This window comes from Pimephales promelas, chromosome 10 (assembly GCF_988280905.1).
Source record: "Pimephales promelas chromosome 10, fPimPro1.hap1.1, whole genome shotgun sequence".
NCBI classification, from domain to species: Eukaryota; Metazoa; Chordata; class Actinopteri; order Cypriniformes; family Leuciscidae; genus Pimephales; species Pimephales promelas.
Window position 1 is genome coordinate 34399966 of NC_142778.1, and position 22755 is coordinate 34422720.

A 22755-nucleotide genomic window follows, 5' to 3' on the forward strand; every position below is an offset into this window, starting at 1 on the left:
GTTTGACAGGGCGGCTCTATTGATTGTTACAGATCTGACAACTCTCTCATGCACACAATAGTGATATCACACATAGCCACAACAAACTAAGCGTAAGCCGTAACTAGACACAAATGTGAGGGAGAGCTACCCAAGGAAAATTTAACACATTTACAGTTTACAAAAAAATTATGTCATTTACTCAAACCAATTCTTCTGTGGATCACAAAAGGAGACCACTTTTTCTTTTCCATGCAGTTACAATGACTGAAGAGTGAAGCGTTTAAGTTTAAAATATTACAAAAGCAAGTGAGAAAGAGGCAAATTTACAATATTCTGCGTCCTTTCTGAAGCTTCTGAGCTTCAGTTCTTAATCATCCCAATTGCACGGAGAGGGCAAAACGCTCTTCTGGGCGATATCATAAGGATGAGGATAATGATCATTTCTGGGTGAACGATTCCTTTAATACGTTTAATTTCTTCATGCAATAGGAAGAAAAATGTAGGCAAAAGAAGCTGATTTTCCATCTGATTTCTATGCTAAATTCATCTGTGTTTAATTATAAATCTCTGCAGATTATTCACAGACATTTTGTCCTGGTGGTGGAGGAGAGAGAGGATGGATGAGGAGGAGAGAACGATGCATTGACCCGGTTTCTATAGTGCTGAGCTGTAAAGCAACGTGACAGAGCCTCGGCTCAGACAGAACGTGCCCAGCCTTCAGCGAGCCGAGCAAGACTGAAGCATATGCACATACAAACATGCCAGACCACTTCAAATGCAGCGCTGCTGCCATTACAGTTCAGATGGAATGAGATTAAAAAAACACAGCACTACATTAGCTCTCTTAATCACAGGCATGGCTAAAGTATAATCTAGCTAGCGCATACTATGAAGAATGTTAGAATTATGCTAGCATAAAACATGGACTTTCTTGCAGAATGATTTAACACAAAATGAGCTACAATGAGCTGCAAACATTATGACAAAATGTGTATTAAAAACTAGTGTTCAAAAGTTTGGGGTTAATACAATTTTTTAATGTTTTTAACAATAAAAAAGAAAAAAAAACTTATGCTCATCACCATGGCTGATCAAAAATGCAATTGTGATTTTGTGTAATGTTACAATTTAAAATATGTTTTCTATGAATATTTATTTTACGTAAATTTTATATTCAGCTCAATCAGCTATATAAAATGTAATTTGTCCTGTGATTTTCAGGAGAAACATTTCTCTCGAAACATTTGTTATCAAATGAAAACAGTATGATATATTTTTTTCTGAATTCTTTGATCAAAACAACAGCATTTGTTTGAAACAGAAATCTTGCATAACATTATAATTAAATGTCTTTTACTGTCCCTTACTGACCCTAAAACTTTTAAAAGTTAGTGTATTATTATTATTCACATAAAAGTGATGCCAAAATACAGCACTATTGGACATTCATATTTTTTAAATCTGAACATGTTGAATAAAACAATATAGATAGAGATGCACTATATATCAATACCAATTTGAAAAAAAAAAATCATTTGCCCTTTTTTAAATTTAGGTAATTATTGTTAATTTTTAGATGATTCAAATCAGAAGAGACCTACAGTTGCAGACTACAGCAGTTTTGTATCGATACCTGAGCAGTTCCAGCCCACACAAGCACTTTAATACTGCGGCTAAGAATATCATGGAAGTCCCCGCAGTAACTCCAAAATCCCGCCATGAGCGAGCGATGGGGAAAAAGAGAAAAAGGAGGAATATAGGGGACGTTACAGAACGAGGGCTGAGTCAGCTGCTGTCCGGTTACACTTGCAGGTCTGTTTCAAGTCCCATCAGGGAAACAGTCAACATGTTTTACAGCCAAGAAACAATCAATGGAGGTGAACACAGCTACCAATTTACTCTTTTGCCTTTAACAAAAACACAAGTACACAAACACATGCACACAGACACTTGTTGGTAAGAAAAGGGCAGGCGGAAGGGGATTAGTCGACTAAGCTACAAAATCTGGCAAGCGCCCAGTACTAAATGGGTTAAAGTACACCCTCTACCTCCTAATCTCACACACACACACCTAAAGCTGTGCCATGCTAAAGCAGGCCTGCCTCTGCATCAAAGGGCCTTTTATAAGGCGGCTGGGGTCAGAAACATCCCGGCGTAAGGGAACCACACACAAACCCACACATGCTCGCTCACTTCCTTGATCCCAGGTGTTGTGGTTTTTACTAGGCAGCTGAAACGGTTCCTCTTCCCCTCTCTTTTGTTTTCTCTCAGTCTCTGCCTAAACAAGAGCCTATAATCAACAACGACTCGTTTATAATTAAAACGTTAAATATTAACGAGGCGAAGCTTAAAAAATGACTTTAAACAGCATATACCAGTACCAGTTGTACCAAATAGTGGATATATCCGGTGTTCAGGGATAGACGGTCTTTTCGAATACTCTTGTTCGGGTTTGATAGAGCGCTCTCTGAGTGTCAAAGCTTTCTATTACATTGTGTTTTTACAAGCATTGAATATTGCAGCAGACAGATCTGTGATTTTACTGGTATTGGTTTAGACTACTGAAATGTTGGTACCATCATAATAACCCTATTAGCACACACTTATCTTTCACATGATCAAAACTGTTCAGACTGTAAATATTTATAGAAATCAGTTAGTGTTTAAGTGTCAGCACGATGAGAAAGAGACTTCCAGCAGAGTCGCTGTTATTGCGGAACGAGATGATGGAAAACTGGAAATTTTGCATTAGTGTTTTGTGACATAATGAACTCATGAGGTAACATCACATGTGCACATCTAGCAGAAAGCACTTTTTTTTTTGCTTGTCAACTCAATGGATTTCAGTCAGACGTGCAAAAACAAAATTTTGCTGTCTATCTGAACAAAGCCTAGAATACTCATTGAAGGTTTCTTTCAAAAGACAGTACTCAAACAGTATTATTCAGAGTTACAATTTAAGTTAAATAAATAAAAAATAAGGTAACACTTTACAATAAGGTTTCATCTGTTAACATAAGCCAACTGCATTAGTTAACACAAACTAATAATGAAAAAAAAAACGTCTACAGCGTTTTCATTTCATTACATTTACTAATGCATTGTTAAAATCTAAAGTTCTATTACGTAACGTTAGTTAATGCACTATTTACAACATACATAACATTTTATTAACCAACATTATCGAATATACATATATACTAACTAATATATATATATATATATATATATACATACACACGTTTATATACACACTGTACATATTCATTTCTATAAATATACACACATAAATGAGTGGGATATATATATATATATATATATATATATAAATACACACACATGCATGTATATTTAAGAAAAAAAATATTATTTATATATAAAATATTTATATATAATATAAAATATGTACAAAATCTATATACAGTATATACATGAAAATCTTTCTTAAATATATACAAGCGCGTGTGTGTATTTATATAAATAATTATACACAGTGCACCCAAATATATTATGTAAACACAAACTTTTATTTTGGATGCGATTAATCGTTTGACATTCCTAATAAATATATCTATATAAACAAAAAAAGACTTATGTTAGAAGAAATTAATCGACACACACACTTATACACATGTATATGAATGAATTAGCTCATGAAAAGTGTCCTGCCTTCCTCACCAGGAAAAGAGCTAGACCTGACCAGGACATAAAGACTGAAGGTCAAGTTCACCCTCAAGCACATCCTGATCTATCCCAACAAAACTGATTAGAACAAAAACTCAGATTAACGAGGAGGAGATGTGATACTTGACACTTTATCGTGTCACACCAAGTTAGTACACAGTGTGAAGCCAGACGACTCTACTGAGGCGCAAGGGCCGGTCCAGAGAGTGAGCTTTTCAAATCTTCTCAGGGTATTTGAGACTGAGTGGACACACCGCACATTAGTATCCGTCAAAATAAATAGTAAGGCTAAAACGATTGCTTCATAACAGTTGCATCGCTTCTGGCTGAGGTCTACAGCACACACACTTCTCATAACAGCAGTAACATGAGGACAGGGTTATAATGTCAGCGTTAAAAACAGTCTAAGCGGGGCAGGTAGAGCGATTGTGTCTGAGGCACCCTGCACCTGAAACTGACTGTGAATAGTGTGGCTGTTCGACCTGCAACGGTTGAAAGAAAAGTGGTGTCGCTCCTCTCCCCCGGACCCAGCGTGACGTAACAGGTGTTTTGTGGAAGACGTGAATGGACTCTGGCACGTTCAGTCTTCTCAACAAAAGCTGTACTGACTGATAAAAGAACAAGGTGTGGCTGCGTATCTGGAAACACACAAAACACACACAAAAACACCCAGCGTTTGTTTTGAAGGAGGAGAAAAGAAGGCGGGCTAACAAAATGTATCATGGTACTACTGTGGTTTTAGGACATGTACCATGCTATTGTTTCAAGTACCTTGTAGAACCATTAAAAATATGTTTACAAGTACACTACTGTTCAAAAGTTTGGGTTAAATGCGTTTTTTATAAAATAAATTGATGGGGGAGAAAATCTTACCAGCCCAAAATATTTGAATGGCATAGGCTTGAAATAAGGAAATTTAGGTGAAGCTGATGAGGTTTATACTCTTTGGAAGAAAGATGCACCCAGGCAGGGTGTTTTATGACAACCCAAGTGCCTTGACACTGAACATTTGAAGACTAAACACGGCCATCAGTGTGTGCTGTAGATCATTGAAAACATATGGAGGAACCTCGGTCACAGGCAGTTTGTGTTTCTCAAAGCCTGTTCCTTTTGAGTTACTGTCTTCCCATTTACCCTCTAGAATAGAGCTTTGTGACTTTAGAAGCCACCTGGGACACACACTCTCATACACACACACACACACACTTCCTTCTACTTCTCCCTTACTGTTGCTCTGTTTTCTGATTATAGCCTCCAAAAACATTATATCAATTTTGAAAACTTTGATGATATAATATTATTATTAATGTCGAAATATGTTAATATGTTTTAACTGTTTCTTTGATTCTTTGATGAATAGCATTTTTTAGACAGAAAACAGAAGTCAAACATGTAAAATACAGAAGTAAAAAATATGTTACTTTTGATCAATTTAATGTGCCCTTGCTAAATAAACATTTATTTTCTTATTAAAAAAATATATATATACAGACCCCAAACTTTAACAGTAGCCTACAGTAAATGTATGTAAAGCACTAGAGGAAGGTGTGTCAATACAACAAAAAATAAATAGGAACTGAAGCTGTCAAGCTGAAAAAAAGAAAAGAAAAACCACTTAAGATTTTTGTGGGAACAAGACATAATTATAAATCTTTTTCTCTTGAAATCTTCTCCTTCGTTACTCTTAAGTTGAATTAGTTTCTCACATTTAAAATAAATGTCATATCAAACACTGGTTCATGTGTTTCTTATCACTAATGTCAATCATTTTGCTGTGCTATATTTAAATGAGATGTAAGACTTTCTGCTAAATATCTTTACAACAACAGAGTGAGTAAAAAGCACATCTGCATTTTTGAGTGAACTAAGCCTTTAATACAGCATTCTAAGCTGCATTCTTAAGTGCATGCCAGTGTTGTTCTAGTAAACTAAAACTACAACTATTAGGCCGTGTGTCCACCAAAGCGTTTTTAGCCAGCTTTGGGTGCTTGAGAGCGTTTTGGCAGCGCAGCGATTTTTTTCCGTTGAGACGTTTCTTTGCTATGATGCAGAATATCCGCAGCACAGTTTACTTGTAACTGATTTTGCAGATAATTTGTTTCATACTAAAAAAAATATTTTTCATCCATTTTGTTCAGTTAGCTCTGCTAGTTGATGTCGTTGTACAGAAAGAATGTTGTGACAGTTGGTCGGTGTCGTATTAGCCCCGCCTCTCCTCCACTGTGATTGGACGGCTGGGTAAAAAGTGACAGTGATGAGTGCTGCGTTTTATCCAAAGTTGAACATTTTTCAACTCCCAGCGACCAGTAAAAACATTGGGCATTCGGCGCTTCAGAGTGAAAAAAAAAATACAAATAAAAAAAAAAAAAATCGCTCAGCGCCTCGTTACGCTCATGGCATTTAAAAAACGTAGCCTACATTTAAAAAAAAAAGAAGCTGAAATAAAATATAACAAAGATTAGATGAAAACTGAAAAATTTTAAATTGAAGTACTAAACTAAAAAAAAAAATAAGCTAAATAGATGTTAAAAAAGTAATAAAAATGACAAAAGCACAAACTAAATCTTAAAAATATAGATATGAAGACTTCAAATGCAAAACACTCTAAGTGCCATTTGAAATTTTCTTCTAGAATGATAATTTTTATCAAGTATATTAAAGTTCAGTAATTTCACTTAAATGGCAATGAAGATTACCTATTAATTGTCATTTAAGTGAAATTACTGAACTTAAACATACAAGGCTACAAGCTTGATCAAATTGATCATTCTAGAAGAAAATTTCAAATGGCACTTAAGAGGCTTTTGCATCTGAACTCTTCATATATAAAATAGTATATAACTAATACTTTTACACTGGTGCATGCAATGTCAAATGTCTGATCACCAGATGATGCATATTAGAAAATGCAACTGAAACTTGTTGTTATGCCAAAGTCATGTCCAAAATAGTCTACAATCTGAAATGCTCGACAGGGAACAAGAATGTTTTGACAATAGCTGCCATTAGGTAATACACACTGCTCTGCTAATAGTGTCTCTTGAATTGAAGACGATGAGGTCATAACGTTTCTTGCCAAGAGTCTCAGTGATAAAACAGGCCTTATCGCCATTATACTGTTGCTCTACTGTGTGTGTGCGCTGAAAGACCACATCTGAGGAAGTGTAGCGTCACGTCCAATAGATCTCGTCAATGAGTGACAGTAAAGAAGTGCTTTGATTCAATACTTTATTCTGTAAAGATACAACAGATGGTGCGAATGGATCGAGGAGGAATAAAGGCATAAAAAGGGAGCGCGGAAAGACGTGTCTAAATACTCCCCATAGGGCTAGGAACATTCCTGCAGGATTGAAACGTGGGAACGGGTTGAAAGGCGCACCCCTGCATGAGCGTGACCGTGTGTATGTTTATACTGCTGATCTGTGCAGGAATTCATTCGGCTCCACGCATAGTTCAGCCCACTTTACATTCCCGTCATCGGTCAAAGCGTGTGGACAGGGGAGGAGAAGTGACGAAGGCTCATCCTCGCCGACTGTTGGAGAATGAAACACGGCCGACGTCTGTGGTCAAAGCCTCGCTCTCTCACGCAGGGTAATTTACAACCCCGACCTCGTTCATGAGAAAGAGGCTGTTCTGTTCTAGAAAACCCCTATCAATCTCTCACACAGACCAAAGTCCTCTGAATGGCTACGAGACAATCTAGCCTCTCGGGGGGATTTCTTTATGTTAGCGTGACCAAAATGTGTAACTATGTCAGGCTGATAAAATCAACACAGGAAGAGAAAGAGATACAAGCTGAGGTAATGGTCGTCTGAAAGGTATGACATCGCTACATGAACCTGAATCAGGACGCACAAAAACCCAACCATGCTTTTGGATCTCGACTCCCTTTTCTATCTCTCGCTCTCTGTGGGTCCAGCCATCTCTCATCCCTAATCAGGCAATCTCTCTCCCTCTCCCACGATGATAAGAGCTGCACTGTTCTTCAGAGAAAACAGGCCATTTCCCTCCCTCTCTCTCTCCAGTGGTGTGTAGAGTAACTCTCCTGAGATCCAGGAACACAACAGTCAACACCCTACTGTCATTACTCTTCATTTTCACGGTGTGTGTGTGTGTGTGTGTCAGATACCAAAGATGAGTAGCTTTCAACTCTACAGACGCCGCACTGTACAGCATGAGACAAAAACTCATGGTGGGATAAAAAAACACACAAAGCCACCAGCGTTTAAAATCTGCTCTAAACTAAATATTTGGAGATGCATAAGAGTTTTTACAACTGTATGCTGTACAATATAGCATCAAGACTTTTTCTTAAGGCCAGGCCACATGTTTTTTTGGCCCTAGTGGGACGCTGTCGGTTTCTTTTGGGCAGATTCAGCATGTTGAATCGGCATCGGTGAGATAGAGAACTCTGATTGGCTGTTCAACTTAGCAAATGCACGATGAGTGCACGAGAAGTGATGAAAGCGAGCAAAGAAGTCAAGGCGATGCTGACAGAAGGGTGTTATAATTTACATGATCTTACCTGAGCATTTGAATGCACAAATATTTTCATAATAACATGAGCTGACTGGAATGCAGAAAGAGATCAGCGTGATTGATATTCATAATGCTAAAGCAAGCATTGCTATGTTTACGGTTTGTATATATGCAGTCCCTGTATCCGTTTCGCTTTTTGAATGACGAAGATAGACTAGATATTTACTTACACGCAGTCACCTTTAGTCCTGGTGTGTTCAAGCACAGCTTTTGTATTGATTTTTTGTTGTTTTTTCATTTTGTTTTGTTTAAGTTTTTGTCACCATTTCTGATCAAGCTTCCATTAGCCAACATAGCAACTGCATTTAGGCTCAATCAGCGAGAACGGAAAAAACGCTAATAAAGCAGACCGTGCAGTTATCGTACAAAATGTACATGCAAAAACAATATCCACACCCCTAATAGATTGCTTTTTAACCATGTGACATCCACAGTGAAATCTCGCTGAAACAAAATCCTGCTCCACACAGACTAAAGCTGCCTTTTATTTCCAACATGACATCATGACTTTTGCGTAAACATATACGCCACTTTCGAGTCAGGTGGCGTGTCATCTCTACGCATTTTGAGCTATCCGCGTGTATGCGTATATGTCTACGCCATTAACGTCCGCGTCATTCCGCGTGTCTGTATACGCAGTCAAATCTCCAGTCATAAATGCCATTAACCCCAGTGAGTGACGGTTAAGTTTAGGTAAGTAGGTTGAGGTAAGTCATATATTTATATAACGTTAACTCAATGGCGTTCATAAACATGCTGAAAGGCGATTATGCGTCTTGATAGCATGCCAAAAATGGAAATACGAATTGGCGTGTCATACACACGCTACTTCATGAGATCAGTCTGTTTATTTCATAATTTTTTACAAATGGAGAGTAGACAAGAGCTGTTCCAAATATTTGTGTATGACAATTAGAGTTGGGCCGATGGACGATGGCTGACAGACATCACGATGTTTAGACAGCATCGGCTATGAAAATATGTTGTGGAAAATGAGAATATTACGAAAATCCCCCCCCCCCCCCCCCACTCCCTCCCGATATCATCGTCCATCGCGATGTTTCACTATAGACATCGTCTGATACCAAACTGGTAGACATAACCCAACCCTAATGACACTTTTTTGGTATTTCCGATTTTTTAAGCTTCAGGTGCATTAAAATATCTTTACTTTTGAGGCTAGTTCAATAAGACCGCCAGACCGGACGTGTATTCTACACAAAACAGAGTGTGAAACTAATTTGAATTTGATTAAACTTGAATTAAATAACATTTCAAGTGTAGCAACAGAATAAAATGATTTTCTCAGAAGTAAAAATACTACAAGACAATTAAATATGTTTGACAGACAACGAGCGTGGCACTAGGGGCAAAATTCAACAGTGTCATACAAATGTCAAAGACAGTGGAACGGCAGACTTAGGTTATATTAAACATTACACAGGAGGACCAGGACAGATTTAACTCGCATGATGTCACACCTAGTCTTCTATGTCCCAAAGGTACAGTTACAACTGAAAATAATTTCAACTTGGCACTGCTTTTGTAAAAACAAATATTGTGCAAAACATTCAAGCTCTAATTAGCGGCCTAACAGGTGGGTGAATGTGTACAGACTGTGGGAACAGTTGGCTCCATGTAAACAATACTTTACAAATAATCACCTTCCATCCCTTCCTGGTATCCTCATGTGGATAATCGAAAGCAAAAGTAACTAACTGAGTGCAGAACTTGAAATTCAGGCAATCAAATTGTGTGGAAATCTGCAGGCATTCCTCCTTGTGGGTCTTCTTATGATCTGAGACTCAGTCTGCACGCAATTGACTTTTGCAACTCTCTGCCCTTTTACCAAATCTGATTTTGTAATGGATATAGGCATGCGATGAAAACTAACTAAATGGCATTCTGGGATTGACTCCATGCTGAACTCAATTAAGATTAAAACAATGACTCTACAGTTGTTGGACTTCGGCTGTGGGGAGTTACAATCGCACTGGCACACGTGAACGCACATTCATCACGACTTCCTCTCAAGAAATTCCAGAGGCAAGAAAACCAGGCCCTTGGTGCTTTTGGCACAAGCGTCAGTATCAACCCCAAGCCTGGCACTCCTGTAGTTTGGAGACAATCTGCAGCTTTGTCTGAGCCACAACCAGAGTTTTGACAGAAGGAGGGCAGCTCTGCACTGCAGAAACGCCTCGCTCATGAGCAGTCATTTACAAGGGTTGCACGAGGCAAGGCACCGTTCAGTACGCCAACATCACATCTTTGAAGTGGTCCTGGAACCAGCTTTGTTCTTAGCTCAGTATGAGTTATCCTTGTCGAATTTGAGAAATGCTCACCCACAGGCCATAATTCAGTTTATATGGCCACTGTGGGCAGAAATTCTTTGAATTTAAGGTACTTATAAACAGGTAAATCTCTCCACCATGGGTCACAACACAAGTGCATTTACATGCAGTTGTAACTGAACTACAGCAGGTTTTGCCTCGTTGAGCTATATATGACTGTCAAAGTATAATTGAAGATTTGAAGGATTAAAACACACCAAGCGCACAACGTCATCATAACGACAATCACATTATCTCTGTCCATGTCTGTGAGTCTGACTTCAAGCTGTTATGATTTCAGTCAAACTAAAGACTAAAGTGTTTGCATGACATGTTATATAGAGAAAATATATTTATATATATATATATATATATATATATATATATGAAGAGTTCAGATGCAAAAGCCTCTAAATGCCATTTGAAATTTTCTTCTTTAATGCTGATTTTTATCAAACTTGTACATTTACGTTCAGTAATTTCACTTAAATAACAATTAATAGGTAATTATCACTGCCATTTAAGTGAAATTACTGAACTTAAATATACAAGCTTGATAAAAATTATCATTCTAGAAGAAAATTTCAAATGGCACTTACAGGCTTTTGCATCTGAACTCTATATATATATCGTTAAGATTGACAGTAAAGTACTATCAGTAATGTCAGTTAGATTTTTTTTTAAATGAATTTTTAAAATGATCGAAAATGGCAGAAAAGACAATTATAATGGTACAAAATACATCTATTTCAAATAAATGCTGTTGTTTTTAACTTTGTAATCATCATAGACACTCAGCAACTGTTGTCAGCATTGAGAGTAAGGAGTAATGTTATCAAAATCAGCATATTAGAATGATTTCTGAATGATCATGTGACACTGAATCCTGGAGTAAAGATGCTGATTCAGCTTTGGATCACAGGAATAAATTACATTTTTGTTAACAATTTTGCTTCTCAAATGCAGTCTTTGTGTACATAAGACGATAGATGGCAGTGTATATATTAGCAAAGTCATTAAATATTATAAGGTGTAAAATAAATGTATATTAACAAAATTCGGACATAAATAATATACAAATATATAGCTACAGATAGACATTTATAATTTTTGTAATATAGCCAGTGGAAAAGTTGGCAAAAGAAAAAAATCCTTCGACACTGAACCTTGACACGGTCGTCATCAGTTCTTTGGATGCAAGCCCAAACACTAAATCAGAGGATAATCATACAGGAGGATGGACTAATCAAAAGATCATTAGAATATCTTACCACGATTTAACCGATTAGAGAGCAGTAACCCAATAAAACATCACTGATACAGCTATAATACCACTAAAAAGTGGTAAAAAAATGGAAGGTATTGCAGACCGAAGATGGAGTAAATGCAGGAATGTGTGTAGGCTTTGTAAACGAGTGTAGGCATATGCGTGTGGGCGTGTGCAGACTACACAGAGCGGAAAAAGTGCGGCCCTCAAGCTCTGACCACATCAGGGCTCTCAAAGGAGGCAAGTGAGAGCTTTCTGAGCACACACAAGCCTTTAAAGAAGCTCAAAACCATCTCACTATTTTGAAACTAAACCCTGAACACTTGTAGGGTACAGTACGCACAACAAACCATACGGCAAAAAAAAATGCCTTTCAGTGGTTCAGGGTTTTTCCTGGGTCATGGTCTGCGGACGAACACAAACACACACAGTACAAAGTTCCCTACCCATGTGAACTGTGAGCCCAGTACTGACAATAAATGCCAAAGAAACATTTATAACAAATAAATAAATAATCACGGTCAGGACAGAGCATAAAACAAACAACAAAGTGCCTATAACTATATTTTTATATTTAAAAATATGTACATTTAAACGTAAAAGGACACCAACACATTAAAAAAGTGTCAGGTCTCTTATTTTTGCATTTACACACCAGGACTTAATGCACAGATCATTTGACATACAGTATCAGATTGTTTTGCTGTGGTTATCACTGTCAGATTCAACTGCGCATTTAAATACGGTTGTCAATCCAGAAGCTTTGCAGCATGAAACAAACACATTTAATTGGCCATTGTATTTACATGCTCAACAGATGTGTCTGTGATTGGCTACACAGCTCAACGCTGCAAAAACACATAGTAAATAGAAACCGTTGATGCTTGCTTTTCCACAAACACTCAAAGAGCATTTTAAGCTGGCTATCAGCTGGTACCAGTACTCCAGAACGGCAGATGTCGTCACATTAATAATATCCAATAAATGTTTGGTGGGAAAACTAAGAATTCATTTTGACGGGCGACAAAATATTTTCAATGCAGGAAAACCCCTGTGGTTTCAAGTGGCATTTACAAATAAATTTGGTGTGGGATTTACTCAATTTCACTCTTTGAAATAAATTGCTAGTAAGGACCACAAATAATTACATAATAACTGGCAAGCAGTGTTAAATTTTGAAGTAGAAAAACTGAAATAGTATTTTCTAGAGCCAGACCGATTTATCGGCAGGGCGATATTATCGGCCGATATTAGGCATTTATAATGGCCGATAAATGAATATTTAAAAAACGCAATAAAAAATGGACGAAACACGCTTCAACCATGTCGGAATTAGCTAGTAATAATTACGTTACGTTGTTACAGTGTAGTTGACTGACTGTCCTTTTAATTTCTGAGTTATTTCTTTAATAGCGCGTGACAGTTAGTGATGAGACGCATCATCTCTCCTTGGCCATCATCATATTATTTTAGTTAAAACTCATAAATAACTAATGTTAGGGAAATCTGTTAATTTTTGTTGCGCGTTTCTGAAATAAAAAATATCGGCCGATATATCGGAATATCAGATTTTAAAACCAACAAATATTTGTATCGGTCGGGCTCTAGTATGTTCTTGTGAAATCTTTTCTTCCTTTTTTTTTACTAAATTCTTAAAATGGTTTGAATTCTTGGCATATATGAGTGACTCAGAGAACATGGGAGTGAATGCGTTTCCTCTGATGACCGCTTAGCCAACATGAGGTATTTTAACGCACTGTGTGTGTTTGTGACCCATCTCCTCAAAGTGGGGGTGATTCATGGGCCTGTCATCTCCCTGCACTCATTTCCTGTCCGAGTTACCCTCTTCTCCAACAGTGCAACATAAAGAACCAGCGTGACGCACGACACTACCACACTTCCCTCAATAAGAGACAGATGGAGGAAGATGCAGCAAAACTACCCACTACATTGAGTCCATCAAGTCTATATCACAGTTCACTTGTAGGTGACGTAACTAGAGTACAGAGAGTGTATCTGGTTTAAGACTCTGTACCGAGACATTGGAGACAGTCGGCTTTCCATTCATCAACACTTCCGCTGACATGCTCTCGAGGATCCCCTGCTCACTCCGACAGTTTCCTCTCCATGTCTCTCTTCCTCCCCGTCTCTCCAGAGAGAGCAGAATAAATTGCTCAGCCAGATCAATGGGAAATTCCTTAAGAACAGAAAGTTGTGAACAAGGAGATCTCATGGGACAATGAATGGCCTACTTATACAACTGTGTGGGTCTGAAACATCTGGTGTCATTAATTTAACGGAGATCCTCTATAAAACAAAGACTTTTCCCCTTTGAGACACTTTTTTGGTAAAATCAATTTCCCTCTCATATCTTCCAAGTACTCCCACATCAACTAATGTTCCAGGCTAGATGTTTAAGAAATCAGGAGACATTTAAAAGCTTTTCTTTAATGGTTACAGCACATCAAAATTATTTTTATTGACTATGTGTGCAGATAATTTCTTTTTTCTTCTAGCTCAAGTGAAGCTTTTTCTTTTCTACTGTATTTGGAAATGCACCGAATTGAAATTATGGTTAACAGAAACTATGCTAATTTGTTTGGGGAAAAAAATAAATTCTAAACTTACAGGCACACAGTAACTCATGGAAAAATATGCTCTTAAAGGGAAACCATAATCTATCACTATCCCTAAATGATGCTAGATAAATAAATATCCAATATTGGCTAACTAATCACTGTAAAACCCAACAAGTTGAGCTAACTCAGGAAACCGATTGCCTTAATTCATTTATGTTTATAAAAACAATAGTTATGAGTACTCTCTGAACTTATTTCATTCGAGTTCACTAAAACAATAATATTTTAAACTTTACACTACTGCATTTAATACTGTATAGCTGAAACTTCACTTTATTGAGTAAAAACAGTGTGGCAGATAATAAGTAAATAAGTAATAAAATAAAAATTACATTACAAGGTTTTTTTTAGTACTTTTAAGCAAGAATGTGTTAAATTGATCAAAAGTGACAGTAAAGACATTTATAATGTCACAAAAGATTTCTTTCAAATAAATGCTGTTCTTTTGAACGTTTTATTCATCAAAGAATCCTGAAACAAATGCATCTATAAAAATATTAACAGCACAACTGTTTTGTGTACCGATAATAATAAGAAATGTTTCTCGAGTGGCAAATCAGAATATTACAATGATTTGTCATGTGACATTCAAGAGTAATTATGCTGAAAATTACAGAGGAATAAATGGTAGTAATGTACATTTATAATATAGGTCACCTAATTGTTATAAAGATAGTATAGCACTGGTAAATATCATGCTTTTAATGCAAAAGTTCCTCAATATTTAAACTTTGTCCTAAATTTTACGTATGCATGACAGTTTTATGTTTCAGGTCTCTGTTATTCTGCGAGTGAGAAGCCATTTCAAAGACATGTTTTGTTCTGCGCTCAAACTCCCTCTCTCGTCAATCAGGTCTCTCTGGTTCTGGAGCGGAGCAGGTGAGAGAGGCAGGAGTGAAACAGGTGGAAAACAGCAAGCCTGCTGACTTCGGCTGACACTGTGGAAGTCATTCTCTCCATTGACATGTTCTCAAGAAAAGACCAAGTTGACAAAACCACATGTTGCCTTCGGTGGAGAAGCTGTGCAATCACACGAAATAAAACCTATTCTTCCCTGTAGCATATCACATTACAATGCTGTCAGTTTTCGTGTTCAATAAGACGGCAAAACAAGCAGAAAGACCAGTTTTCTCCTAACGATGCAAATAGCTCTCTAGTTAATGTGCGATTACCGACACAATATTTAACTACCTTGCATTCTTTTACAGTAATTATCCACTTAAAATTAACTCTATTAACTGTTACTTGGCAAATTGGACTGGTCAAATAAGGAAACAATCAATCCTAATTAGGGCTTAAACGATTAGTCGACAAATATCTTTATTGTCGAGTAGTCGTCTGATCTCACTTGACCTAATGTAAGGCCGTGCAATATCGCGATTTGACCACCACGGTGCTGTAGTGCTAGACTGTGATGCAGCCCTTTACAAACGCTAAAGAAAAAACAGCGCGAATTATGACGGAGTGCAAACTAGCGAGGTTTGGGAAAGTTTCACAAAACTTCAAACCAAGAATGCTGTCGTGTGCAAGGTGGAACTTGCTTTTCACGGGAGCACATCATGCATGTTGGAGCACTTAACGAGGAAACATCCCATCAAAAGAGGAGCCAAGTGTTCTCCAGCTGGAGCTAACTAACTAGCGGTAAATCTCTTTATTAGAGAATGCAATACTACTAATAATAGTAATAATATTATAAATAATAATTGAATTACAGTAATGTGAGATTTATTTTGCATAGAATAAAGTTTGATCGAGCTTAGGAGTCAGGGCTGTTTTGTAACACTATGAGGTATTATCGTCTTATCGCTCGCCTGTATTTTGTTCTTTAATCATGAAGACTTACAAAAGGAGATGTTCGGAAGAATATCCTGCAGTTACTTTTTCTTTTTCATTCTGTAAATTAAAAGGTGAATGAGAACGTCTCTGTCAGCTCAATTGTCGTGTAAAAAAAGATTGTAATATTATACTTATAATAATGGTTTGCAGATTCATATTTTATTATTCTTTGTGTCCTGAAGTGAATGTCCCTTTTTTGTTTCAGTTCTAAAAAAAAGCAGTGGTCCTATTAAACAATGCTTAGAGAGCATGTATGTGATTTGAGTTTGACTGAAATCTGAAAACTTAAAGAGAATGACCTGTTTAGTTGGCTCAAAGTTCATTAAAACAACTATTTCAAAAACTGAACTGATTTTCTTTTTTCATATTATAGTAAGAACATGTATAACTTGTTCCTATCTGAATCTGAACTCTGTAAAGTTCCAAACCTACTGATTAGTTGGCGAAATAATCGACGATTAGTCGATTAATCGCTCTAATAATCGTTAGATTAATTGATTATCAAAATAATCGATTGTTGCAGTTATGATTGTACCTTTTTCTGTCATTTCTGATATCTCTAAGAGAAACCGTTGGGGTGAGTCTGCAGTGGCAAACAGTCCGATTCGACATCTGTGTTTATCCTCCAGCAGAAAACCAAACATGCTATATTTACTCTGGCCAAACAGGCAGAAGGAGAGAGCAGAGAGCAGAGTGAATGAGGGAGAGAGAGAGATAATAAGAAACTTCAGCAGCTTTAGGGATATTTCTGGCCTAGTTAATGAACGTCATAAAAGCAAGTAGTGATGTCACGCTGATTACCTACCTGAGAATATAACCCAGAGAGAATCCTAAAAGTCATTATATGCAGTTATTAAGACAGGTTGTCATTTAGTGCAGTCAAATGTACTGTTCATTTAGTAACCGAATTAGAAAACCTTGTGGTCTGTATAACTGTTGTCCATTAAGGTGTGTACTGTGATCACTGTGATAATAAAGATATTTTAAACTTACTCTTGAGTCTTGGCCTACATGAAATTCATTTACTTATGGTTTAAACTATTTGACCTGACTGTTACTCGTAAAATTATTCATAATTTTGTATCCTTAAGGCTAAGTAATTGACAGAATTTGCATTTTTGGGTGAACTGAACTTTAACTAAGGCTTAAGGATACTTCGATTTTTACGCGTGAAGGTGTAGTCACACTAGACTTTGAGCACACAAAATTTCTACGGACAGCACAACTTGTGATATGACGTGTCTTTTTTTTAAACATGAATTCAACACATGACAAAAAGATTTACATTCTTTTAATTTATCCAAGAGGTCACGCTGTGACGGATCGATCTTCTACTAGTCAAGTGTTCATGCTATACAAATTCGCAGGTCAGAGTTCACCAAACATTTCGCATAAAAGCTTCCGTTTCCGGTCTGATGCATTCGTATTCGTATGAATGAAAGTCATTGGAAGGAAAAGTGTAGTGTGCCCACACCTTGACGCAAATTTCGTCAAACAACAACAAAATACTGGAGACTGCAACAACAACAGATGCCCACATTGACAAGCGCTTGTGTGAGGGGGTTATGAGATTTAACTATAGTTTAAAAGACATTTTAAAAAAAAGCACAGAAACCAGAAAAAGATGACATTTTCTAGAGCGCGTGTGTCGACCGCCTGTGTTCACGCACAATCAAATGGAGTATACTTTGAAAGGCTACGCGTTCGACTGTGCATATACACTAGCAAACGGAAAAAAAATATGTTTCTTAGCCCATGGGTTGTTCGTTTTTCTCTCAACCTGATAACAATGACACATTAATGGAACTGAAGAGTAAACAAAGAGAACTCTTGCAACCAATCAGCCATGTTTGCAGAAGACAATGCCGCCGCCACCTTAAAAAAACCTACAAGGACTCAAATGACAATATGCGAATCCTTCAAACAATCCAGGCCTATACTCTCAACAGGGTTTGTCTATTCAAAACCATCAACTTATCAATAACTTTAACCAGCAGACTGCAGTGTATGTGAGTTTAAGAAGTTTTTCTGGTTAGTTGATGGAAAAAGAACTTGTGAATTCCCAAGAACTTCAGCTATTCCTGCGCACACAGATATATTGCTACTTTACAGGGCACGTTACTGAAAACTGGAGTTTAGCCTAACACCTGGAGGCACTTACTTGAGATTTACAACGGCATTCAGCTCCTCACAAAAATACATTTTGTCTTAAGTTATTACCTGAAAGAAGAATCTGCTCCAAGCTTGAGTCTATTTTTGTGTGAACGGCAGCAGTGACTGATGTCCACGCTTGTCCATAAAGAAGCCCCTCACTGTTCTTTGCTTCACATACCATGAGAACTGAATTTGGCCAATGGGACTGTTATCAGATACATTCATGTGATTGAATTAGCCTCAGAGAGGAAGGACTAAAATAAAACCTCAAAATTCCAGGCACGACAGTCTGGTTCTCTAATTTCATGTGGTTTAACGTGGTGCTATGGTGGTGTGTGCACTCACACTGGTGAAGCCATCTGACTTCCCTTTCAGTTATACTGCATGACCTGCTGTGGAGTTAATAATATTCATAAAGCACTTAAAAGGATAGTTCAACGATTATTTTTCTGCCATTATTTTACCCTCAACATATTGACAGTCAAATTTGTATGACTTAATACCTAAAGCAGAATCCACATAGCCAGATCTTGAAGGAGTCGTTCACTTTTAAAAAAAACTTTTGCTGATAATTTCCTCACCCCCATGTCATCCAAGATGTCCATGTCATTCTTTTTTCAGTCGAAAAGAAATTAAGGTTTTTGATGAAAACATTCCAGGATTTTTCTCCATATAATGGACTTCATTGGGAACCAAAGGTTCAAGGTCCAAAAGACACTTTCAGTGCAAACTGTTCAAAGGGCTTTAAATGCAAAAACCTTAATTTCTTTTTGACTGAAGAAAGAATGACATGGATATCTTGGATGAACATGGGGGTGAGTAAATTATCAGCAAATGTTTTTGTTTTTTTAAATAAACTACTCCTAAACTACAGCAAAAGGTCTGGACTCCAACGCAGCTTTCATTGGTCAAGGAAGGACCAAGCAAGAAGGACTTCAGACCGAAAGCAACCAATCACAGCATCATGTTTAGGGGCGAGAAAATGTAAAGACGATGTCCCCATAAAAAAGCCAAAAGTATGCACTTAATTTAAGAATGTTGTTCAAGTTTACTGCAGCAGTGGTGATTCTTTTAAAAAATCTAGCGTTTTTAGTTCACACTCATTGTCACAGGTTTTCCTTTTTCCATAAGGGGGTTTGGCGTCATGACGGCTTTGTTTCCAAGTGGACCGCTAAAGAACGTGACAATACGCTTTCAGTAAATTTCAACCAATCAGATGATGACTTCAAAACTCCCAAAGTTTTTCCCATATGCATCAGACACTCCGCATTTATTGCATACAATTTACCCTATAAAGCTGGGATAGGCAACATCGGTTCTGGAGCGCCGCTGTCCTAAAGAGTTTAGCTGCCTGTAGCCTGTCACCTGTGCCTTAGTAATCCTGAAGACATTGATTAGCTTGTTCAGGTGTGTTTGATTAAGGTTGGAGCTAAACTCTGCAGGACTGCGGCACTCCAGGACCAACTTCGCCCATCCCTGCTATAAAGTCTACTTGTTTTATATTTGAAATATTAGGCCATGTTTACACAAAGTCGGGTATTTAGAGAAACAAATATTTTCCCCCTCTCTGTTTTCAATAATAACATTGTGCGCACACCCACATAAATATGCTGTCGAGCACTATCATATCTATGCCAAACCTATGGGCGGCAGTGTAGAGAGAAGGATAAAACCGTGATGCAAGCCAATCAGAATTCTCAGAATCGACAAGAGAGAACCTAAAACGCTGTTTCTCCCAGTTGACACGACAATACATAACCAGCGTTCTCAGAAATCTCCACTTTGCCCGGAGTTTTTAGAAATAATCGTTTTCTGTGATAAAAACGGCGTTTTCGTGTAAATGAGAGGGCAAAACGCAGAGAAATATCTGCGTTTTCCCATCGTGTAAACGGGGCCTTCATTTCTAAGGTTTCTAAATTATCCGATTGTTCTCAATACTAAAACCTTTTGCCCTCTTATTGATGGTTCATACTTTTTTGCAAGTAAAAGGCCTTTTAGTGTAGTTTTAAAGATGTCCATCTTAAGGTTGTGGTGCATGTGTCTTTTTGCTGTGAAATCGTTTCTGATTTTTATAAAGCAAAGGTAATAATAATACTACTTATTTATGTCAAATATGATACAACAAGCTTTTGAGGAACATTTACTTTTGTATTGCATTCCTTAATGAACACAATTAATAAGCTTTTATCATAAACCTACCCATTTATACAGTTATAAAAATCTCATTGGTTTACCTTTCAAGCTATCAAAATCCCATCTACTTTTTTGCCATATAAATAACTGCACTAAAATTGCATATTTTGAATACAATTGAGTGTGTGTGAGCTCCATATTCTCGCTTTATCATACACTACATGAACCATAAAAGATACAGAACATAAATCACATTTGCTTTTTTGTTAGATTTTGTCAGCAGTTTCAAAAACATATGGTGACAGAGACTTAAGCTTTGACTCTACAACTTTCGTATTCCACAAAAGTCAGTCAGTCGTACAGGCTTGTAACAAAAAAGAGTGAGTAAATGATAATAAATAAATCAATTCTTGCTGAACTATTCCTTTATTCCAATAGTGACACATAAACCACCTGTTGTTATTAGGATTATGACAATAAATTTCAAATGGTTTTCTGCCATAACCAAAAAAACATCTATCCCAATAATACACAGAACTATTACAAGTGTTACACATAAACCACCTGTTGTTATTAGGATTATGAAAATACATTTTAAATGGTTTTCTGCCATAAGCAAAATACATCTACCCAAATGATACACAAAACTATTACAAGTGCTAAATACCAAACTTAAAACTCACACCAAAACGCGTTTTTATTCATTAACAAACTGCAAAGCGACATTTGTACAGTGGGATATTGGCTACTGGCCTTTTCAGTTGGGTCCTGCAAGCAAACATGTGTTGAAATTTTACGAGCAAGAGCAAGTAAGCACCAATCTCCCCTCACCAACAACCAACATTCATTTTAAGAAGCTTCAAGACACATTAACTTTCTGTAAGAACAAGGGCACCATTGTGTGAAAAGTGTAGTCTCACTATTGTTGAATGGCCTTAGTCCAGGTGAGTGAAAACTACATAGTGCTGACGCATGCGCGCTGACTGATCAGGAAGGACTAAAGCGTTTATTATTCGCTAACGTTTTTCCACTTAATGAAAATACAGTACAGTGATCCCAAATCCTGCACAATGACCAGCTCTTGCTTCATAAAAACCACCACTGCCCACTATATGCTCGTGTACATAATAAAGAAACATGACAAAATCTGAAAGCTGTCCAACGGCTCCCGAGTTTTACTCGCCACTTCGCATTGTTGATTTAAACCTGATCGTTAAAACTAATTATCCCCGGTAAACGTCTCTTACCTTATCCGATCCGGGAACGCGTGAGGGGAAAACTTCCCTAAATTTCCCTAAGGAGACATGTGTAGTCCGTAAAACGTCTCAGAAATCCTGTGGATATTGTCGCTCCAGCGCCGTTCGCCAACGAGGAATTCTTCTTGGCTCCCACATTCGTTATTCCTCTTCCTCCCAGCCAACCGAAACCACGACGCCCGGCTGCTACTCGCGCACACACATACGACACTGCGCATGCGCGGGCTGCATTCACAAGTGTCTGTCTGTAGTAACATATGAAAGAGAGCGAATTCCGCAATGTAACGTGAACAGCGATCTGTAATGTAGCATATAGTTTAATTCACAATAAACACAACACGAATGCACTAAATACACATAAAATAACTCAAAACATATCGCATTCATAACCACGACACATTATTCTTTCTGGCTTTCTTATTTTATTTATTTATTATTTCTCCAAATAAAACAAGGACTGTCTGGAAATTAGTGAAATGGGGGTTACGCTTCTCGTCTTTGTATTATGAATATAATATTTCCCTTTTAAAAAAAAACATAAATAATGTACATTTTCCTTTCCATTTCCATGTTCATATCTGCCACATGGTTAACATATTTAGAAGCAACTTGCATTAAAACAGTAAATAGCCTACTACATCACGAGTTGACTGAATGGGGAAACCAATATAGCTATAAAGACAACGTAATTCGGATGTAAATGACACTTTGATTGTATTGTACTATAGCCTACAGCAGCACAATGATGATGAATGACTGCATCCTGACGTCAGACTGCACTGCAGTGTCATATCTTTTCGGGTTTTTTAAAGCATTTTTGCAAAAGATGATACGTGCAACAGAAGCAGATTTTCGGTTGTAAAGACAATCCTTTTTTCGAGGGCTCCATACATAGTATGACACATATTTAGATCCACAGTAGGCTATACGTTAAA

At 37.3% G+C, this 22755-nt stretch overlaps 1 protein-coding gene across 5 annotated transcripts in view; it reads right to left on the minus strand.

The window, feature by feature from the left end:
* Positions 1-22013, minus strand: part of sipa1l3 (signal-induced proliferation-associated 1 like 3) — a 96284-nt gene extending 74271 nt beyond the window's left edge. For 2 of the 5 annotated variants that reach the window (XM_039683849.2, XM_039683847.2), the window contains exon 1: positions 21812-22013. The gene's annotated coding sequence lies outside the window, so the exon portion shown is untranslated. Of the gene's footprint in view, positions 1-4125; positions 4236-18497; positions 18611-21811 lie in introns of those variants that run through there. The other 3 variants (XM_089116515.1, XM_089116516.1, XM_039683848.2) reach the window with 3 other exon arrangements.
* Between the last annotated feature and the right edge of the window lie 742 nt (positions 22014-22755).